The 24,135-nt window shown below is 39.8% G+C and overlaps 1 non-coding gene across 1 annotated transcript; it reads left to right on the forward strand.

Moving 5' to 3' along the window:
- Window positions 1-2,724: 2,724 nt before the first annotated feature.
- Window positions 2,725-2,832, forward strand: LOC112781590 (small nucleolar RNA R71). The gene has a single exon (XR_003192359.1). It is a non-coding gene; the product is annotated as a small nucleolar RNA R71 (small nucleolar RNA).
- The last annotated feature ends 21,303 nt before the right edge of the window (window positions 2,833-24,135 follow it).

Genomic DNA, 24,135 nt, shown 5'->3' on the forward strand with positions numbered 1-24,135 from the left:
TGTGTTATTGATTCTCCTAGTTCAGTATGTTGATTTTTGAACACAGCTACTTTATGGGTCTTGGCTGTGACCCTAAGCATTTTGTTTTCCAGTATTACCACCGGATACATAAATGCCACAGACACATAACTGGGTGAACCTTTTCAGATTGTGACTCAGCTTTGCTAGAGTCCCCAGTTAGAGGTGCCCAGAGCTCTTAAGCACACTTTTTTTTTGCTTTAGACCACGACTTTAACTGCTCAGTCTCAAGCTTTTCACTTGACACCTTCACTCCACAAGCACATGGTTAGGGACAACTTGATTTAGCCACTTAGGTCAGGATTTTATTTCTTTGGGAGGGAAATGTTTTGAATTTGAATGGTGAGGTAGGTGGGATTTTATGATGGATGGATATGAGTGGTGAAGAGATTGTGGGGAAGAGGGTAGGATTTGATAGGTGAATGGTGTTTGGGGAAGAAGTATTGGTGTGATTGGTCAAGGGTATTTGGGAAAGAGTGTTATGGAGAGGTGTGAAGAGGAGAGAGAGTGAGTTGGGGTAGGTGGGGATCCTGTGGGTCCACAGATCCTGAGGTGTCAAGGAATTCTACTCCTTGCACCTTTTTGGCGTTTAAACACTCTCTGTGTGCCATTTCTGGCGTTTAATGCCAACTCTACTACCTTTTCTGGCATTTAACGCCAACCAAACACCCTTTTTTGGCGTTAAACGCCAGTCTGTCTGCCAATTCTGGCGTTTAACGCCGGCCAGACACCATACACCCTTTTCTGGCATTAAACGCCAGTCTGTCTGCCAATTATGGCGTTTAACGCCCAGAATGCTGCCAAACTGGGCGTTAAACGCCTATTCTGCTATCCTTACTGGCGTTTAAACGCCAGTAAGCCTGTCCTCCAAGGTGTGCTATTTTTGATGCATTTTTTGATTCCGCTTTAGTTCTGCAGCTATTTTTGTGACTTCACATGATCATCTACCTAAAGAAAACATAACATAACAATGGAAACCAAATATCTATAAAATTAAATATAATTAAATAACATTGGGTTGCCTCCCAATAAGCGCTTCTTTAATGTTAATAGCTTGACAATGAACTCTTAGAGAGCTTCACAGAGACTCGGAGCTTAATAGTGGCCTCCCAACACCAAACTTAGAAGTTGAGTGTAGGGCTCTGTTTGACTCTATATTGAGAGAAGCTTTTCATGCTTTCTCTCCATGGTTACAGAAGAAGATCCTTGAGCCTTAAACACAAGGTAGTCCTTATTCAATTGAAGGACTAGCTCTCCTCTGTCCACATCAATCACAGCTCATGCTGTGGCTAGGAAGGGTCTTCCAAGGATAATGGATTCATCTTCATCCTTCCCAGTGTCTAGGATTATGAAGTTAGCAGGGATGTACAGGCCTTCAACCTTCACTAAGGCATCCTCTACAAGTCCATAAGCCTGTTTTATTGATTTGTCTGCCATCTCTAGTGAGATTCTTGCAGCTTGTACCTCAAAGATCCCTAGTTTTTCCATTACAGAGAGTGGCATGAGGTTTATTCCTGACCCCAGGTCACACAGAGCCTTCTTAAAGGTCATGGTGCCTATGGTACAAGGGATTAAGAACTTTCTGGGATCCGATTTCTTCTGAGGTAAATTCAGTTGAACCAATGCATTCAGTTCATTGATGCAATGGAGGTTCATCCTCCCAAGTCTCATTACCAGCTAACTTGGCATCCAGCTTCATGATTGCTCCTAGATACTAAGCAACTTACTCTTCAACAATATCTTCATCCTCTTCAGAGGAGAAATACTCATCAGAGCTCATGCATGGCAATAGTAAGTTTAGTGGAATCTCTATGGTCTCTGTATGAGCCTCAGATTCCTTTGGTTCCTCATTAGGGAACTCCTTAGTGGTCAGTGGACGTCCATTGAGGTTTTACTCACTGGAAATCACTGCCTCTTCCTCCTCTACAGGTTCGGCCATTTTGGACATATTGATGGCCTTGCACTCTCTCTTTGGATTCTCTTCTGTATTGCTTGGGAGAGTACTAGGAGGGATTTCAGTAACTCTTTTACCCAACTGACCCACTTGTGCCTCCAAATTTCTGATGGAGGACCTTGTTTCAATCATGAAACTGAGAGTGGTCTTAGATAGATCAGAGACTATGGTTGCTAAGTCAGAGAGGCTTTGCTTAGAATTCTCTGTCTGTTGCTCAGAAGATGATGGAAAAGGCTTGCTATTGCCAAACCTATTTCTCCCACCATTATTATTATTGAAGCTTGTTGAGGCTTCAGTTGATCCTTCCATGAGAAATTTTGATGATTTCTCCATGAAGGATTGTAAGTGTTTCCATAGAATTCTCCCATGTAATTCACTTCTTCCATTCCAGGATTCTCAGAGTCATAAGCTTCTCCTTCAGAGGAGGCCTCTTTAGTACTGCCGGATGCAGCTTGCATTCCAGTCAGGTTCTGAGAAATCATATTGACTTGCTGATTCAATATTTTGTTCTGAGCCAATATGGCATTCAGAGTATCAATATCAAGAACTCCTTTCTTCTGAGTCATCCCATTATTCACAGGATTTCTTTCAGAAGTATACATGAACTGGTTATTTGCAACCATCTCAATGAGTTCCTGGGCTTTTGCAGGCATTTTCTTCAGATGAAGAGATCCACCAGTAGAGTGATCCAATGACATCTTGGACAATTCAGACAGACCATCATAGAATATACATAAGATGTTCCATTCTGAAAGCATGTCAGAAGGACACCTTCTGATCAATTGCTTGTATCTTTCCCAAGCTTCATAGAGGGATTCACCTTCCTTTTGTCTGAAGGTTTGGACTTCCACTCTAAGCTTGCTCAACTTTTGAGGTGGAAAGAATTTGGCCAAGAAAGCATTGACCAACTTTTCCCAAGAGTTCAGGCTTTCTTTAGGTTGTGAGTCCAACTATATCCTAGCTCTGTCTCTTACAGCAAAGGGGAAAAGCATAAGTCTGTAGACCTCAGGATCAACCCCATTGGTCTTAATAGTGTCACAGATTTGCAAGAATTCAGCTAAGAACTGATGAGGATCTTCTAATGGAAGTCCATGGAATTTGCAATTCTGCTGCATTAGAGAAACTAATTGAGGCTTAAGCTCAAAGTTGCTTGCTCTAATTGCAGGAATTGAGATGCTTCTTCCATAGAAGTCAGAAGTTGGTGCAGTAAAGTCACCAAGCACCTTCCTTGCATCTCTAGCATTGTTGTTATTTTTGGCTGACATGTCTTCTTTTTTTTTGAAAATTTCTGTAAGGTCCTCTCCAGAGTGTTGTGCTTTAGCTTCTCTTAGCTTCCTCTTCAGAGTCCTTTCAGGTTCAGGATCAGCTTCAACAAGAATGTTCTTATCCTTGTTTCTGCTCATATAAAAAAGAAGAGAACAAAGAGAGAAGAGGAATCCTCTATGTCACAGTATAGAGATTCTTTTATGTGAGTAGAAGAATGGAAGAATGGAAGAATGAGGTAATGAGAAAATAAGAAGAATTCGAACATAGAGAGAGGAGAGGGTTCGAATTATGAGTAGAAGAGAAGTGTTAGTAAATAAATAAAATAAATAGAAAGAGATGAGAGAGAGAGAGAGAGAGAGAGAGAGAGAGTTATTCAAATTTTAATTAAAAGAAAAGAAAAATATTTTTATTTTTATTTTAATTATAAGTTAGAATTCGAATTTAAGAAAAGAAATAAAATAAAATTAGAATTTAAAACAATTAGTTAATTAAAAAGAATTTTGAAAAAGTGGCTAGGGGTTTTTAAAAATTAGAGGGAGAAAAGTAGTTAAGTAGTTTTGAAAAAGATAAGAGATAGTAAACCTTTTTTTAAAATTAAAACAAACAAGTTAAGTGGTTAATTGAAAAAGATTTGAAAATAAATTTTGAAAAGATAAGAAGTTAGAAAAAGATTTTGAAATTAAGTTTTGAAAAAGATATGATTGAAATTTATTTTGAAAAAGAAATTAAAAAGATTTGATTTTTAAAATTAAAGTTGCTGACTTGACTAACAAGAAACTAAAAGATATGATTCTAGAATTTAAAGATTGAACCTTTCTTAATAGAAAAGTAACAAACTTGAAAATTTTGAATCAAAACATTAAATGTTAGCAATAATTTTGAAAATTATGAAATAAAATTAAGGAAAAGATTTTGAAAAACTTATTTTGAAGGATTTTCGAAAACCATGAAAGAAAAATGAAAAAGATTTGAAAAGATAAAATTTTTAAATTGAAGTTTTGACTTGACTAACAAGAAACAACTAAATTTTGAAAATTTTTGATTAAGTCAACCCAAAATTTCGAAATTTATGAGTAAAATAAGGGAAATATATTTTTTTTATTTTTGAATTAATGAAGAAAGAGAAAAACAACAAAATGACACAAGACATAAGAATTTAAAATCAAAACAACTAATGCATGCAAGAACACTTTGAATGTCAAGATGAACACCAAGAACACTTTGAAGATCATGATGAACATCAAGAACATATTTTTGAAAATTTTTAAGAAAAGAAACACATGCAAGATACCAAACTTAGAAATTTTTAAACTTTAGACACTAATAATTCGAAAATGCACAAGAAAAACAAGAAAAAACACAAAACAAGAAGAATTAAAGATCAAACAAGGAAAATCATCAAGAACAACTTGAAGATCAAAGAAGAACACAATGCATATATTTTCGAAAATCTAAGAAAATTTAAAAACATGCAATTGGCACCAAACTTAAAATTTGACACAAGACTCAAACAAGAAACACAAAATTTTTTGGTTTTTTATGATTTTATTGATTTTTTGTATATTTTCGAAATTATTTTGGAAAAAGAGATTAAAGAAATTCAAAATTTTTAATAAGAATTCCAATGTGCAATGTTAGTCTAAAGCTTCGGTCCAAAAGAATTAGACATGGCCAAATGGCCAGCCAAGCTTTAGCACAGAATTATAACTGAGAATCCAAAGGCTCATGCAATGTTATTCTAAAGCTTCGGTCCAAAAGAATTAGACATGGTCAAGTGGCCAGCCAAGCTTTAGCAAAATAAATACAGACATGTCCTTTCTATGGAAAGTGAAAACCTCAGTCCAAAAGATTAGATATGGCTTAACAGCCAGCCAGGTTTCAACATATCTCATGAAGCTCTAGAATTCGTTCTTAAAAATTTTTGAATGAATTTTTCAAAAACACATATTTTAATTTTTTTTCGAAAAAAAAGCTTAAACATAAAATAAAATTACCTAATCTAAGCAACAAGATGAACCGTCATTTATCCAAACTTGGTGTACGGAATTGTGATTCACACTTTTCACAACTCCGCACAACTAACCAGCAAGTGCACTGGGTCGTCCAAGTAATAAAACCTTACGTGAGTAAGGGTCGATCCCACGGAGATTGTCGGCTTGAAGCAGGCTATGGTCATCTTGTAAATCTCAGTCAGGCGGATTCAGATGGTTATAAGGTTTTGATAATTAAAAGATAAATAAAACATAAAATAAAATAGAGATACTTATGTAATTCATTGGTGGAAATTTCAGATAAGCATTTGGAGATGCTTTGTTGCTTCTGAACCTCTGCTTTCTTATTGTCTTCTTCCAATCATGCGTGCTCCCTTCCATGACAAGCTGTATGATCCTCTCGGATGAAAAATACCAGGTACGATCTCTGCACGGCTAATCAACTGTCGGATTTCTCGTCTCGATGAAAAATACCAAGTACAACTACCGCACGATTAATCATCTGTCGGTTCTCGCTAGCGTCGGAATAGGATCTCTCTATCCTTTTGCACACTGTCACTGCACCCAACATTTGCAAGTTTGAAGCTCGTCACAGTCATCCCTTCCCAGATCCTACTCGGAATACCACAGATAAGGTTTAGACTTTTTGGATCTCAGGAATGCTGCCAATTGGTTCTAGCCTATACCACGAAGATCCTAATCTCACGGACTCGGTCCGTGGATTAGAGACCTAAGAGAATATATTCCGGTTGTCGTCCAATGACTACGTTGAACATCATGTAGACCGCTTGTGGTTGTCAGGCACGCGGATCTTGGCTAAGCGAGTAACGAAGATAGTGGGTGATTGTCACGGGTCACCCCTTCATTCTAACTTAACTGAATTAAGTACGAGGGTATATCTTGGAGAAGAAGTTAGCGTGAATTGAAAGAAAAACAATAGTACTTGTATGAATTCATGAAGAACAGTAGAGCTCCGCACCTTAATCTATGAGGTGTAGAAACTCCACCGTAAAAACTACATAAGAGAAAAGGGTCTAGGCATGGCCGTGAGGCCAGCCTCCAATTGTAACATAAAAGTGATCAAAGTCTCCAAGTATATCGAATACAATAGTAAAAAGTGCTATTTATACTAAACTAGTCACTAGGGATTACAGAAAATAAGTAACTAAGTGTAGATAGTGCAGAAATCCACTTCCGGGGCCCACTTGGTGTGTGCTTGGGCTGAGCATTGAAGCTGTCACGTGCATAGGCCATTCTTGGAGTTAAACGCCAGTTTGGGTGCCAGTTTGGGCGTTTAACTCCAGTTCTGGTGCCAGTTCCGACGTTTTACTCTAGAAAAGGGTCTTTGGTGGGCGTTTGGATGCCAGTTTGGGCCATCAAATCTCGGGCAAAGTATGGACTATTATATATTGATGGAAAGCCCAAGATGTCTACTTTCCAACTCAATTGAGAGCGTGCCAATTGGGCTTCTGTAGCTCCAGAAAATCCACTTCGAGTGTAGGAGGGTCAAAATCCAATAGCATCTGCAGTCCTTTCTCAGCCTCTGAATCTGATTTTTGCTCAGGTCCCTCAATTTTAGCCAAAAAATACCTGAAATCACAAAAAAATACACAAACTGATAGTAAAGTCCAGAAATATGATTTTTGCATAAAAACTAATAAAAATATAATAAAAAGTAACTAAAACATGCTAAAAACTATGTAAAAACAATGCCAAAAAGGGTATAAATTATCCGCTCATCAGCGGGGTTGAATTTTCGAGAGCTAAAAAAGCTTAATGATAGTAAGGCAATTGCCTCTTTATTTCATTTGGAAGCTGTAGAATCTGGGGGGATTTAGGAAGAGGAACCAGAGGAGGCCGAAATTAGTGCCATGCTGCAAAAATTTGTCTTTGAAGAGCCAAAGCAGCTTCCACCGCATCGGGAGATAGACCACCCTATTCACCTGACTCCAGGGGCAGTTCCGGTCAGTATCCGACCTTACAAATATCCCCATTTCCAAAAGGAAGAGATGGAGAGATTGGTAGCAGAGATGTTGCAAAAGGGAGTGATACGAGATAGCCAAAGTGCATTCTCTAGCCTGGTGTTCTTAAAAAAGAAGAAGAATGGTGGTTGGAGGTTTTGTGTGGACTACAGAGTACTCAACCTCATTACAGTTAAAGATAAGTTTCCCATCCCTACCATTAAAGAAATTTTAGATTAATTACATGGTGCCGTATATTTTTCAAAAATTGATTTACGTAGTGGGTATCACCAGATTCGAATGAAGGAGCAAGATATTAGCAAAACAGGCTTTCAAACTCATATAGGCCACTATGAATTTGTAGTAATGCCACTGGGACTCACCAATGCGCCCTCTACATTCCAAGCGACGATGAACAAACTTTTTCTTCCCTTCTTGAGGAGATTGTTGTTGTATTTTTTGATGACATCTTGTTATACAGTCATACCAAGGAAGAACATATTGAGCATTTGGCGCAAACCTTACAAGTTTTAAGGGAGAATCAGTTCTTTACAAAGCGATCGAAGTGCTCTTTTATGAGGTAGCAAATAGAGTATCTCGGCCATGTCATTTTAGGAGAAGGGGTTAAGGTTGATCCGACAAAAATTGAGGCAATTGTGGCTTGGCCTCCACCTAAATCAGTCAAACAATTAAGAGGGTTCTTAGGCCTTACAGAGTATTATCGCAAATTCGTAGCAAACTATGCCCAACTTGCTTATCCCCTGACTGAGCTACTTAAAAAGAATGCATTCCAATGGACAGAGGCGGCTGACCATGCTTTCTCCCACTTGAAGAACTTGATGACGCAGACTCCTTTCCTTTCTTTGCCTGATTTTTTGAAGCCTTTTGTCGTGGAAATGGATGCATCGAGCATAGGGTTTGGTGCAGTTTTGTCTCAGGAGGGACACCCGATCGCATTCTTCAGTAAGAAGTTGAGAGCACGGCTGACCCAAGCATCAGCATATGTGAGAGAACTGTATGCTATCACCCAGGCAATAGCAAAGTGGCGCCACTATTTGTTGGGAAGGCGGTTTGTGATCAAGACGGATCACCAAAGGTTACGAGAACTTAAAACGCAAGTGATCTTGACCCAGGAACAACAACATTACCTCTCTAAGCTGCTTGGATATGAATTTGGCATTGAATTCAGACCAGGTAAATTTAACCAAGCAACGGATGCATTGTCTAGGCAGGGTGAGGATTCCCCAGCTGCTCAATTCCAAGCCTTCACAACAGTTCAATCTGCCGTCATATCGACACTGCTGCGAGCCACTCAGCAAAGCAAAGAAATTCAACAATTCCAAGATAGGGCTCGTGCGGGAGAACTACACTCTGATTACAGGTTCAAGGATGGGATTTTGCTATACCGAAACCGCATATGGGTGCTTGATTATGCTAATTTGAGGGATACTCTTTTACATCAGTTCCATTCGTCCATCATAGCAGGCTATGGGGACATTTTGAAGACTTATAAGGGGTTGAGTGAGACATTTTTCTGGCCAGGAATGTGCAAGGACACCATTCATTTTATTGACCACTGTATGGAGTGCCAGAGCACAAAATACATTCCAGCGCGTCCTCAAGGGCTCTTACAACCACTACTGATTCCAGCTAGGCCATGGGAAGGGGTTAGCATGGATTTTATCACTAAACTACCCAACTTCGGAGTTTTCACAACAGTCATCGTCGTGGTGGCTCGCTTTAGTAAAATTGCTCGAGTTGCTCCATTGAAACCGGGGTTCACAGCCAAGGTTGTTGCACAGAAATTTCTCAGCAGTGTCGTTCGATACCATGGATTTCCAGCATCGATTGTCTTAGATAGAGATCCCCTTTTTCTTAACTATTTTTGGAAATAATTGTTTGAGAGTTGCGATACAAGGCTGTTGTATAGCACTGCGTATCACCCCCAGATGGACAAGCAGACGAAAGTTGTTAATAGCACATTGGAACAGTATTTACGTGTCTTTACACATGCTCATCAAGCCAAATGGTCATTGTATCTCATGTGGGCAGAGTATTGCTACAACACTTCCTTCCATTCCACCATTGAAATGTCCTCTTATGAAGCTTTGTATGGGTTTGCTGTCCGCACCATTCCGGAGTATGTTAACCAGTCATCACCAGTGCAAGATGTGGATAATATGCTCAAGGTGAGGCAGGCTCAAGAACGTATGAAGCGTAGGGCTAATAGTTTAGGTGTCAAAATATTTTCAAGTGGGGGCATGGGTATTGCTGAAACTGCAACCGTATCGTCAAGGATCGGTGGTGAACTGGGGAAACCTGAAATTGAGCAAGCGGTACTATGGGCCTTTTAAAATTCTGTAACAAGTGGGGCAGTGGCTTATAAATTAGAGCTTCCGGCTGACAGTGTCATTCACCCAGTCTTCCATGTTTCGATGTTGAAGGAATTCAAGGGTGATCCTTGATGAACCACTATTTTATGATTTATATTGTGTTTAATTGTGTGGTTTTACCATGATCCTTACCCACTTATTCATTAAATTAGCATGCATTTAGATTTCCTTCCTGAATTTATTACATGTTTGAAAACTGCTTCCTAGAGACTTTAATTATTTATTTTTAATTCTCCTTTATTCCATTCGATGCCGTGATCTGTGTGTTGAGTGTTTCAGACTTTACAGGGCATAAATGAGTTGGAGATTGGAAAGAAAGCTAGCAAATATGGAAGGAACACAAGAATTTGAGGAGATAACCAGCGAGAAGTGACGCGGTCGCATGGCTCACGCGACCGCGTGAAGGAGAGCAAATCGCAGTGACGCGGCCGCATGGCTCACGCGGCCGCGCGGATTGGAAAAGCTCTGGCGACGCGGTAGCGTGGACGACGCGAACGTGTGGCGAGGAAAAGCGCGAATGACGCGTCTACATGGATGACGCGATCGCGTGACATGTGCGATCTGCATAATCTGCAGAATTCGTTGGGGGCGATTTTGGACCCTATTTCGACCCAGTTTTCGGCCCGGAACAGCAGACTAGAGTCAGAGAACATGCAGAAATAAATAACACATTCATTCAGTCAACAGTTTTTTAGATCTAGTTTTACTCTCTTAGGTTTTTCTCTCTAGGTTTTAGAATTTTAATTTTCAATTGGTCTTAGCATTGGAACATTGAGAAGAGTTATTCCCTCATCAAGACTTCGTCATTCTAGTTCGTTTTCTCAACTTGGTTTTATTCTTCCATGTTCCTTATTTTGTTCAATTTTGTTATTTGAATACTTTTATGATTAATTAATGCAAGGATTATTTCTTTTTAATTCAATTTCAATTCCAATAATCATGTCTTCTTTTAATTCCCTTTCATGTGCTATGGATTCTTTATTTACAATGCGTGAGTAGTTTCCTTACTTGATGGGGAGTTGATTAAAAAGAACTCTTGAGTTGGAAGGATTTAAGAAAAATTTGTAATTGGGTTAAATGCTGGATTGTTATCCTGTCACCAACGCCAATCCCTTTGAACTAAGTGGGTTGCAACTTGTGAATAGATCTGGCATTCCAGCTTGTTTGACTTTCCCTTACTTAGTAAAGGATAACCAAACAGAACAACCATTAATTATAAATTAACTTACAATCACTCCATCAATAGTAGAAATTCCAACCAATCAACTCTCAGTCAAGGCTTTTATTCATATTAACTAAATTTTCTCAATTTAAATTCCAATTTACCCAACTCAACTTCTTTGAACAACTGATTAATAAGATAGCACACTTTTCTGCAACTCGTTGGGAGACGACCTGGGACTTAAAACTCCCAGTAATTTTTAATTCAAACTCTCTGTGACATACTTCTAAATTGATAGGCAGATTTTCCGTGAGTTAAAAACTATACTTGCAACGTAACCATTTTAATAATTTTTAATTCACCAGCTTCTGCGTCTCATCAATTTTTGGCGCCGTTGTCGGGGAGTTGCAATAGAGTGCTAATTTTATTAATTAGATTTATTTGCATTTTATTTTATTTTGCTACTATGAGCTGCATGTTTCTTCCGTCAAATGACGCGTTCACTTCCTGATCCGCGCTTGCTAATATTCGATCCTGAAATTGAAAGGACAATTTCACGAATAAGGCGAGAACAGCGTCGGTTAGCCCGCTCTGAGGGCGGATCTGAAAGTAAATCTGAGGAAGAAACCTGCCCCCATTCTACTGATTCGGTTGTTTTACGCGCAGAAAACATGGCAGCTAGGAGAGTTACCATCCAGGAGGAAGGAGCCCTTGATTTTACAATGCAACCGTTTCAAGCGCATCATCCAGCGGTAGCTACAGATTTTGAAATAAAGCCCGCACTGCTAAATTTGATGCCCAAGTTTTATGGCCTACCTGCTCAAGAGCCTATCAGGCACTTGAGGGATTTCCAGGCAGCCTGTTCTACTGTCAGGCGTGATGGCACTGATGAAACTTCAATTCTGCTAAAAGCTTTTCCGTTTTCTCTTGAGGGAAAAGCAAGAGAGTGGTACTACACTCAACCTCTAGCAAATGTATCCAACTGGGATACACTCAGAAAGGAGTTTCTGGAGAAATTCTTTCCATCTGAAGTTACTGATAAACTGAGGAAGGATATCTCTACAATTGTTTAGGATGACAATGAGACTCTCTTTGAATACTGGGAGCGCTTCAATAATCTTCTGGAAGCATGCCCCCACCACATGATTGACAAGATCGTGCTACTCAGCTATATTACACAGGGTATGAGGCCCCAAGATAAGACCACACTGGAAAGTGCCAGCAATGGGTCTATGAAGAAGTACAAGACCACTGATGAAGCTTGGCAATTGATCAGTGATTTAGCTGAATCCACTAGGAACCACAGACAAAAGCAAGGCTGTTCAAAAGCTGTTGCAGAAGTATCTTCTAGTGGAGAGACTGCTGCTCTAACTCAAAGCATCTGTGAAATGACCAACTTGCTGAAGCAAATGCAGTTGAATCAACAAGCTCAGCAAGCTCAACCTCCTCCACCACAGCAAAACCAACAACTAGTCCCACAAAGAATTTGCAGAATCTGTGCTGATTATAGCCATTACACTGATGAATGCCCGCAGCTCCAACAAGAAGACAACCTGGTGGCATCCACTCACAACTTCTATGACCGCCCCAACCAAGGGTACAATCAAAGTGGAAATAATAACCATGGATGGCAGGACAATTCAAACCAGAATTGGAGGGACAACAATAACAGGGGAGGCAGAGATAATCAGGGAAATCAGAGGTGGAATAATAACAACAACAGGCAGCAAAATCAACCTTACAGAGCACCTCACCTGAGGCAGAACCAAGGACCACAGAACAATCAGCAGCAGACCTCTCAATTTACTCATTCTTTTTTATCTTCTAATGAAGATCTACTACAATCTTTTGAGAAAAGACAACAGACCATGGAAAGTAACATCATGAATAGCATTAACGCCGGTCTGAATGGTCTCACCTCTACTCTGCAAGCTTTTATGACACAGCTTGGATCAGCACAAAATTCCAGTAATCAACCTTCAAGCACCACTGGAATCCCCTCTCAACCATTACCCAATCCAAAATGAGGCATTAATGCTATCACCCTGAGGTCCGGAACCACACTGCAGGAGAGGAATCAGGAGGAACCAAGCTCACCAGAATACGCCTCAGCTGAAGAGGTGGTAGAAATCGAAGATGTTGAAGAGGAAGAGGATATACAGGACATAGCTGAAGAAGAGATAACTCAACCACAGAAGGAAGCACCAAAAGGCACAGACACCACAGACAACACTACTCCTATTCCATTTCCACAACTTGCAAGGAAGCCCAGGAAGCAGCTGGAACCCGATCCTAAAATGGTAGAGATATTCAAAAAGGTTGAGGTAACTGTTCCCCTTTTTGATGTTATTCAGCAGGTACCTAAATATGCAAAGTTTCTAAAAGACTTATGTATCCATAAAGACAAAATTAATGAATTAGAAACTATTCCTTTAGGTAGTTCTATATATGCCTTAATGGGAGGATTACCTGAAAAATGTAGTGATCCAGGTCCTTGCATAGTTTGTTGTACTATTGGTGGTGTAGTGATTTATGATTGCATGTGTGATTTAGGAGCATGTGTCAGTATAATGCCTTTGTCTATATATGATGTTTTGAGGTTCCCTCCCTTAAAAAGGTCGGCAGCTCGTTTTGTGTTAGCAGATAAAAGCATTATTACAGTGGCTGGAGTTGCTGAAGATGTTTTGGTGAACATTAAAGGGCTCACATTTCCCACTGATTTTTATATCTTGGAGATGCCCCACAATGATTCAGATAAGCCATCATCAATCCTACTTGGAAGACCATTCCTGAAGACATCAAAATTCAAATTGGATGCTTTTTCAGGAACATACTCCTTTGAAATAGATGGCCGCATAGTAATCTTCAATCTAAATGGAGTCATTGACAACCCCCAGAAGATCGTTTTATCTTCCAGTGTGATGTCATAGATGAAAGTGTGGCTGAAGTTCAAAAGGAAGAGTTTGAAGAAAGGCACACTGGACAAGGTCCAAGTGTGGGGACCCTCTTAACTGACAGTGAGGGCACTTCGCCATTTTCACAAGCCCCAGATAATCCAGAGCCTGCCCATGATCAAAAGTTAGAATTGAAACCTCTCCCTCCACATCTCAAATACGCTTATCTTGAGGATGAGCAGAAGCTTCCGGTCATTATCGCAAGGGAACTGACTTCTCAACAAGAAGAGCAGTTACTTGATGTACTGAGGAAGCATAAGAAGGCAATTGGATGGAGTTTGGCAGATATAGTTGGAATCAACCCTCAAGTATGTGAGCACAGAATATTTTTAGAAGAGGGAGCAAGACCTGTCCGTCAACCCCAAAGAAGATTGAATCCCACCATCTTGGAAGTTGTCAAAAAGGAAGTGACCAGACTATTGGAAGCAGGTATCATATTTCCCATTTCAGACAGTGAATGGGTAAGCCCAGTACAAGTGGTGCCCAAGAAATCTGGAGTCACTACAGTGAAGAGTGAGCATGGAGAGCTCATAGCAACTAGAGTTCAGAATGCTTGGAGAGTCTGCATTGATTACAGGCGTCTCAACCAAGCTACCCGTAAGGATCACTACCCACTTCCATTCATTGATCAAATGCTGGATCGCCTGTCAGGTAAGTCACATTATTGCTTTTTAGATGGTTACACGGGTTATTTCCAGATTCATATAGCTCCTGAGGATCAGGAAAAGACTACTTTTACATGTCCTTTTGGGACTTATGCTTATAAGAGAATGCTCTTTGGCTTGTGCAATGCACCAGCCACCTTCCAAAGGTGCATGATGAGTCTTTTCTCTGATCTTATTGAGGACTGTATGGAAGTTTTTATAGACAATTTTAGCGTTTATGGTGATTCTTTTAGCCTTTGCTTAGATGGATTATCTCGAGTATTGGATAGATGTGTTAATACAAACCTTGTATTGAATTTCGAAAAATGCCACTTTATGGTAAAATGAGGGATTATATTAGGACATGTGGTATCTAATAATGGCATTTCTGTACACCCAGCAAAGGTAAATGTTATTTCCAGTTTGCCTTACTCCTCTTCTGTGAGGGAAGTCCGTTCGTTCCTTGGCCATGCAGGTTTCTACAGGAGATTTATTAAGGACTTTAGTAAGGTGGCACTTCCCTTATCCAGATTACTGCAGAGGGACATTGAGTTCGAGTTCAGCGAGGATTGCGAACAAGCGTTTGATAAGCTGAAGACTGCTCTAACTCAAGCCCCCAATTGTGAGAGGACCAGACTGGAGTCAGCCGTTTGAAATCATGTGTGATGCTTCCAACCATGTAGTAGGAGCAGCGCTAGCTCAGCGTGAAGGTAAGGATCCTTTTGTTATTGCCTATGCGTCTAAGACTTTAGACAGTGCCCAGTCCAATTATACTACTACTGAGAAAGAGCTTCTTGCTATTGTTTTTGCTCTGGATAAATTCTGAGCTTACTTACTTGGTACTAGAGTAGTAGTGTATTCAGACCATGCAGCTCTAAAGTATCTATTAGCTAAAAAGGAATCCAAACCAAGACTTATACGTTGGATACTACTGTTACAAGAATTTGATTTAGAAATAAAGGAAAGGAGTGGTAATCAAAATTTAGTAGCAGACCACTTGAGTCACCTTGAACATATTAAGGATGATTCTACTCCTATAGATGATAATTTTCCTTTTGATAACCTGCAAGCAGTATCTGAGATAATCCCTTGGTATGCACCTGTTGCTAATTATTTAGTTAGCCGCACATTTCCTCCACATTTTTCTAAACATCAAAGAGACAAGCTGAAAAGCGAGTCTAAATATTATATATGGGATGACCCATATTTATGGAGATATGGCGCTGACCAGATAATTAGACGTTGTGTGCCTCAATCAGAATTCCAGTCCATTTTAGAGGCCTGTCACTCATCTGAGAGTGGAGGACATTTTGGCCCTCAAAGAACAGCTAGAAAGATCTTAGACTGCGGATTCTGGTGGCCTACTCTTTTTAGAGACGCTGCTGAGTTTTGTAAATCTTGCCCCCCATGCCAGAAATTTGGTAATATATCCAGGAGGGATGAGATGCCTCAACAATATATGCTCTTCTGTGAAATTTTTTATGTTTGGGGCATTGACTTCAGGGCTCCATTTCCAAATTCTAATGGATATTTTTATATATTGTTAGCTGTAGATTATGTTTCCAAATGGGTGGAAGCAATTCCTACCCGCACTGATGATGCTAACACTGTTGTTTCCTTTGTGAAAAACCATATTATATGTCGCTTTGGATCGCCACGAGCGATCGTGAGCGATCAAGGCACCCATTTTTGTAACAGGAGACTAACAGGATTGATGAAGAAGCATGGGATAATTCATAAAGTTACAACCGCTTACCATCCCCAAACTAATGGGCAAGCCGAGGTGTCAAACAGAGAAATTAAGCGTATCTTGCAAAAGATAGTAAAGCCTCATAGAAAAGACTGGAGCACCAGGCTACAAGATGCACTGTGGGCATATAGAACAGCATACAAGACACCCATTGGGATGAGTCCCTTCCGCTTGGTTTATGGAAAAGCTTGCCATCTCCTAGTTAAAATCGAACACAGAGCCTTCTGGGCAGTTAAGGAGTGCAACATGGGAATTGAGAATGCCGGAGCTGAAAGGAAGTTGCAACTGCAGGAACTGGAGAACCTTTGCCTAGAAGCTTATGAGAACTCCAGAATTTACAAGGACAAGATGAAAGTTGTGCATGATCAAAACATCAAGAAGAAAGAGTTCCAACCTGGAGATTTTATCCTTCTTTACAAATCTCGACTAAGGCTCATGCCCGGTAAGTTGAGATCAAAATGGGAAGGTCCATACAGAGTAGAGAAGGCTAAACCGTACGGAGTTTATCACCTACGTCATCCTTCAAGCTCTGAACTTATTAAGGCTAATGGACAATGCCTGAAGCTGTACCATGGTGAGAAGGTGCAGAAAAATAAGGAGCTTGAGATCTTCCGCTTGGAAGATCCCCACATAGCAGCAGATTGAGCTAGCAGAGCGTCCAACTTACGGACATTAAAGCAAAGTGCTTGGTGGGAGACAACCCACCATGGTATGATCATTCTTTTCTTTGTTTTTTCTATTCAATAACTCTTCTCTTTATTAGTACTTTCGTGCATTTGCATTTACATGTCTTTATATTTCTTTTAAAAAAAAAAACTTTTGCCACGCGACGCGATCGCATCAGCGACGCGTCCGCGTCACAGAGGGGGTGGAGAAAAAAAATAAATGAACAGAGAGTCCGGCTGGAGCATGGCTGGAGGCGTGCCAATGGCACAAATCAACCCACGCGACCGCGTCCCTGACGCGTTCGCGTCGCATGGGAATCATGGCCTCCCACGCGACCGCGTGCCCCACGTGGCCGCGTGCTCTGAGTTTACGACGTAAAAGGCTGCACAGTAACATTCTGTGTGAGAGTGATGCTGGATTGGTGCTGGAAGTACAATCCTTGTCACGCGATCGCATCGTCGACGCCACCACGTCACCCATTTTATAACGCACACTCAGGCGATCGCGTGACCCACGCGATCGCGTCACCCCAATTTGGCAATTAAAATAAAATGAACAGAGAGTTGTGCTGGAGCGAGGCTGTACTCGTGCCAGCAGCGTAACATGGGTCACGCGACCGCGTGACCGACGCGATCGCATCCCCTTACCTGACGCGCACCCACGCGAACGCGTGCTCCACGCGGCCGCGTCGCATGCGCCGCACAGCTCAACCTAAAATTGCCACATATCTTATCTTCCTCTCCCCCAAATCCTAATTTTTCTTTTCCCTCCTTATTTCTTCCTTCCCTCTCCCCCCTTCTATCTCACCTCTCACTCTCTATCTCTCTCACCACCATTAACAAGGTTTTACCTTCTTCTTCCTTCTTCTCTTTTCCATCATTCTTATTATATTATATATATTTTTATTTTCTTTTTCTTTTCTTTTTCTTTTCATTTATTTTATTTTATTTTTCATCTTCTTCTTTCCCTTTTTACATGGTGCTAGAAATTTTTTGAGTCATTATCCCTCATTATATGCTTGTGACTTGTTACAATTTATTTGACAATTATTATTATTTTTAAGGGATTGCTTGCATGTTCAATTTCATACTTTTTATATCTTACTTACCATGCATGCCATGCGTTTGTGAAAAAGCCTATATAGCCCTATGCACTTTTCTACATTACTTTACTCTACTATTCAATGCTTGCTTTTCACAAATTCTCCTTATTATTTTATTAATTGAATTCAATTGTCAATACAAACGTGATGGTTTGTTACGAAGTAATGCTTGGTCTATGCTACTCATGCCCTTTGTCAGCATGCCAATAAACACCTTGCATTCACTTGTTTTTATCTGCACTAGCTATTTTCCATTGATGGCTTTTTATATGTACTCGAGAGCATGTGTTAATGTCATCTACATTTTACTGTGCATCATTCACCCTCTTTTCCGTTTTCTTCCTTGCTGTATATCTCTTTGAATTTAATTTACTTCCTCTTCCCTTCTTTCAGGATGGCCACCAAGAAAGGAAAGGAGAAAGCAACTTCCAAACCACCCACAAGAAGAGGAACTAAAAGAGCATTAGTGGCAGAGCCTTCTTCCACCGCAGTCAAGCCCTCAACAAAACGAGTTAAAAGGATAATAAAGGTTGACAACAAGGAGAAAGCCTTTCCCGCAAAGGACACTGTGCGATTTCCCAATCGCTACTGTGAGCAGATGTTCCCTATCCTAGCAGAAAGGAACTATAACAATGAATACCTTCTTACCCTCCCGTCCAATATTGCCACCTTTGTTGAGCCTCAAATTGAGCGAAGACAATGGAATTTCCTACGGAGACAGCCAAGGCAGGTCAATCTTTCTTGGGTAGTTGAGTTCTACTCCAACTTCTACATGCCGACCCTGTAGTCTGTTTATGTCCGGCAGAAGCAAGTCCCCATCACAGAAGAGGCCATTCAGTAAGCTCTGAGTCTTCTCCCTATTCCAGCAGGAATGGACGCTTTTCAAGAAGCCGCCCTTCAGCGCCAGAGATACCGATTCAACTGGGACTCCATTCTCGGAGTCATCGCATTACCTGGCAGCCGTTGGATCTACGGATACCGCCGTACCCGCCCTAAGGAAATCTTGGCTTCAGCACTTACCTTAGAGGCTCGCGTATGGGCGCAGATCATGTCCCATTACGTCTTTCCGAGCACTCATGAGTCCTCCTTCACTGGGGACATGGCTGTTCTACTATGGTGCATCCTTACAGACCAACCTCTGAATCTCTCAAGACATATCCGGAATGCTATGGAACACGTACAAATTGCGGGCAACTTACCTTTCCCCGCCTTGGTCTCAGATCTTGTCTCAGCAGCCAGAGTCTCCTACAGAGCTGGGGACACCAAAGTCGTGCTTCCAAGGGATGATTAGTATGTCCCTAACGGGAAATACCTCAGACTCTCAGCAGCCACTACAAGCCTTCCTACTGCTCCAGTTGAAGATAATCCTTCTTTAACACCACAAGCATCTACAACTGAGAAATTGCTCCAACAGATAATCGAACGGTTGGATCGGCAAGAACAGAAAGCAAAGATGAGAGAGCGCCGTAACGAGCGCCGATTCAAACACCTCAAGGAGCTACTCAAGGGACACTTCAGAGACTCAGACACCCCGGACTCCACTTTTTTTACCAGCACAGGGAGCCATGACGGTCCCGACTGTGGAGATATTGCTACCAGCCCACCCCTGTTCCTGACAGATGGCACCGAGGACGGTGCAAAGCCTTAAGTGTGGGGAGGTCGGTCAGTACCTGACTTTCAGAGGTAATTTCTCTTCTCTAGCACCAATAATTAGGATATTTTAGTTAGATTTTCTTTCCTTTATAGACTAGAATAAATTGCATAGGTTAGGATAGTTGCATGCATGTTCTACTTAATTGAAAAGACAATAAGTTTCTTTTAAAATCTATCTTTGGAACAAAATTTCACTAATTTTTCAAAAAAATTCTTATGATAAATTTGCTTGAGCTGTATTTGGAACATGATATTTGAGTCAAAGAACACACAACCTGTGAAAAATTTGAGCCTTTATGAATGGTTACATTATTTAACCATAATTATTTCATTCTTATGTGTTTACTTCTCTATGATTGTAATCTATATTTTGTTTTATCTTATATGTCCAATAGTTATTATATTTGCATGCTTGCACATGATTGAGGCCATTATTTGTTTAAACTCACTCATCCAAATTAAGCCTACCTTTTTTAATTACCTTTGTTAACCACTTTGAGCCTTTAATTCCCATTTGTTCGATATTTTACCACATTACTAACCTTAAGCCGAAAAACAATTGTATACCCAATTTGAATCTTTAGTTAGCTTAAGATAGAATTGTGTGTGCTAGTTAAGTATGGGAAGTTGTAGGAACAAAAGTTGTTAAGGGAATGTGTCATAAAAATTTAAGGGAAATTTGGATACCTACTCATGTGAAACTACAAGAATTAAAAATCTATGTGCACTGATAAGCTTTATTTATTTTTTAAAAAAAAAAAATTAAAATTTCAATAAATAAGGGGACAAAATTACCCCAATGTTGAATTCAGAATTCGAAGATCAATGCACATATGATAGAACCAAAATATAAGTTGATACATGAGTATGGATTGAAAAAGGGAATTCTGGGTAGCTAGGTATGAACTTTAAAAATGACATTAAGTGTATACAAGTTATGTTAGAGCTTGGGTTAATTAAAGATTCAATTTATTAGCTCACTTGACCAAATATACACCCCTGCCTATACCTTAGACCCATTACAACCTTGAAAAGACCTCATGATGTTTGCATTGGTATATTAACTATTGTTGATTAGTTAGGAGAAGAACAAAAGTTAGAAAGCATGATTAGAGAAGGATAGAGTGACCACCCTATACACTAGAGATTAGAGCGTACATACATTATCGGTGAGGGTTCAATGCTTGAATTTTCAAGTTCCCTGCTTTCATGAGCTATCTCCTTGCACTTTTATCCATTTTATTGTATAATGATAAAATTAGTGGAATTTGATTTGTAATTGTTTTGAAGAGCTTATTTACTTTTGATTAAGTGGACAAGAATCATATAGTTGCATTTATTTATATATATATAGGTTTGCATTGCATTTCATGAGTTTCTACATGTTCATACTTATTTCCTTATCTCCTTCAATTAAGCATGAGGACATGCTAATGTTTAAGTGTGGGGAGGTTAATGAACCACTATTTTATGATTTATATTGTGTTTAATTGTGTGGTTTTACCATGATCCTTACCCACTTATTCATTAAATTAGCATGCATTTAGATTTCCTTCCTGAATTTATTACATGTTTGAAAACTGCTTCCTAGAGACTTTAATTATTTATTTTTAATTCTTCTTTATTCCATTCGATGACGTGATCTGTGTGTTGAGTGTTTCAGGCTTTACAGGGCATAAATGAGTTGGAGATTGGAAAGGAAGCTAGCAAATATGGAAGGAACACAAGAATTTGAGGAGATAACCAGCGAGAAGTGACGCGGTCGCATGGCTCACGCGAACGAGAGCAAATCGCAGTGACGCGGCCGCATGGCTTACGCGGCCGCGCAGATTGGAAAAGCTCTGGCGACGCGGTAGCGTGGACGACGCGAACGCGTGGCGAGGAAAAGCGCGAATGACGCGTCCGCATGGATGACGCGATCGCGTGACATGTGCGATCTGCATAATCTGCAGAATTTGTTAGGGGCGATTTTGGACCCTATTTCGACCCAGTTTTCGGCCCGGAACAGCAGACTAGAGTCAGAGAACATGCAGAAACAAATAACACATTCATTCAGTCAACAGTTTTTTAGATCTAGTTTTACTCTCTTAGATTTTTCTCTCTAGGTTTTAGAATTTTAATTTTCAATTGGTCTTAGCATTGGAACATTGAGAAGAGTTATTCCCTCATCAAGACTTCGTTATTCTAGTTCGTTTTCTCAACTTGGTTTTATTCTTCCATGTTCCTTGTTTTGTTCAATTTTGTTATTTGAATACTTTTATGATTAATTAATGCAAGGATTATTTCTTTTTAATTCAATTTCAATTCCAATAATCATGTCTTCTTTTAATTCTCTTTCATGTGCTATGGATTCTTTATTTACAATGCGTGAGTAGCTTCCTTACTTGATGGGGAGTTGATTAAAAGGAACTCTTGAGTTGGAAGGATTGAAGAAAAATTTGTAATTGGGTTAAATGTTGGATTGCTATCCTGTCACCAACGCCAATCCCTTTGAACTAAGTGGGTTGCAACTTGTGAATAGATCTGGCATTCCAGCTTGTTTGACTTTCCCTTACTTAGTAAAGGATAACCAAACAGAACAACCATTAATTATAAATTAATCTTACAATCACTCCATCAATAGGAGAAATTCCAACCAATCAACTCCCAATCAAGGCTTTTATTCATATTTACTAAATTTCCTCAATTTAAATTCCAATTTACCCAACTCAACTTCTTTGAACATCTGATTAATAAGATAGCACACTTTTCTGCAACTCGTTGGGAGACGACCTGGGACTTAAAATTCCCAGTAATTTTTAATTCAAACTCTCTGTGACATACTTCTAAATTGATAGGCAGATTTTCGGTGAGTTAAAAACTATACTTGCAACGTAACTATTTTAATAATTTTTAATTCACCAGCTTATGCGTCTCATCAATCCTACATTAGCAGTTGGGGTAAACCAACTCCTTGTGAACCTTCCCTTTGACCCCAACCCGGCGGCAATCATCGACAGCCGAGTATTGAAGCATGAGGATGAGCAACATCAGGTGCAGGTTTTGGTGGAATGGCAAGGAGAGCCCCGGGGGAAGAAGCTACTTGGGTGAGCTGGACAGAACTTGTGAAGATGTATCCCGGTGCAGACCTTAAGGACAAGGTTATTGTCGACAGGGGAGTGGTTGATATGAATGACGGCCCAAGTAACAAAGGGCCGAGTCAAGAATCAGAGACTGGGGAAGAAGTTGGGCCGAATAATAGAAATGGGGTGAAAAGCAAAAGAAATAAGAGACCTCCCGTATGTATGCGAGACTACCATGCGTGAGAAGGATGCGTAGTAGGAAAACATTGGTACTGGGTTGTTATGTAATAGAATTGGCAGTATGTAAAGGGAGGTGGGAGTAGTGGTGAGGGGAATTGATTTTTGGCAATTGAGTGGAGTCATCCCTGACTCGAACAGGAGAATTGGTTACTGCATTATTCTATTTTTCTTGTTGATTCTCTCCTTATTCACTACACATTATTTAGTTTTATATCCAATTGTGTTGATTTATTATTGCTATTGTTCTACTGTTTTACTGTTCTATTGAGCACACTATCAATCAATCTCCACTCTTATTAATGAAAATTATATAATTAACATCTTGTGGTACGCAAATCTTTAAACCAAATATTACAATTTCTGCATGCATCCAACCCTTCCTCAAAAGGGTTCCCATTTATACCATGAAAATTTGCACAACTTGCATTGGTCTGCTAAATGTCCTTTGCCAATGGACAAGATTTTTTATTGTGCTCTTCCATGCGACAAATACCACATCGTATGTTGTGGTTTTTGTTTTACCTTCTCACCTGGATGACACTTAGATCTACAATTTTGTGGATTCTTAAGAAAAATATCATCTGAACCATCAGCTTCAACACCAACTTGCTTTTTTTGTTCATCTTCAATCTTGTTGAAATCTTCGATTAGGCTCATAACAGTGTCTCGAAGAAGGTGGAATCTCTCTTGCCTTCGACTAGCGATATAGGATAGTTGCCGACACCAATCCATCAAGCATCCATATTGACTCAATATTATAGAGTCCCAAGTAATGTCACTTGAATTGAAAGTGCTTGTCTTGGCATTCTTCGACCACCTTATTAACACAAGAGACTTTGGCAGCTCAAGGATGTTAAGAAACACCAGCACACAAACTATATGCTCACACGAAATTCCAAAAGAATCCATCCTGAAGCATGAACAATTGAATTTTGTCATTTCATTATCCACAGACACTTCCCATGAACTATTTAGACTTCCATATTTAGATATTGTATAAAGTACAAATGACTCAAATGCCACATTTTGCACAACCTTCATTCTTGCAGTCCTAACAAGCATTGGTCGAAATATAAAAAATATCTCTCATGTATAGACATTTGATGCAAACCTTTCCAGAGGTTCCAAAGCTGTTTTAAGTACCAGATGACCAGATATGGAAACATAGTCAGCTTTAACCTCCTTATATCGTAGGTAGGTAAGAGACTGCTTAAAATGTTTTATGAAATCAACCAAATTATTTTGCGAGTTAACATGTTTTGCAATAATAGAGTGAAAACTTTCGCATCGAGAAGTTGTCCTAAATCCTGCAAAAAACT

The sequence above is a fragment of the Arachis hypogaea genome, chromosome 19, assembly GCF_003086295.3.
Source record: "Arachis hypogaea cultivar Tifrunner chromosome 19, arahy.Tifrunner.gnm2.J5K5, whole genome shotgun sequence".
Classification (NCBI taxonomy): Eukaryota; Viridiplantae; Streptophyta; class Magnoliopsida; order Fabales; family Fabaceae; genus Arachis; species Arachis hypogaea.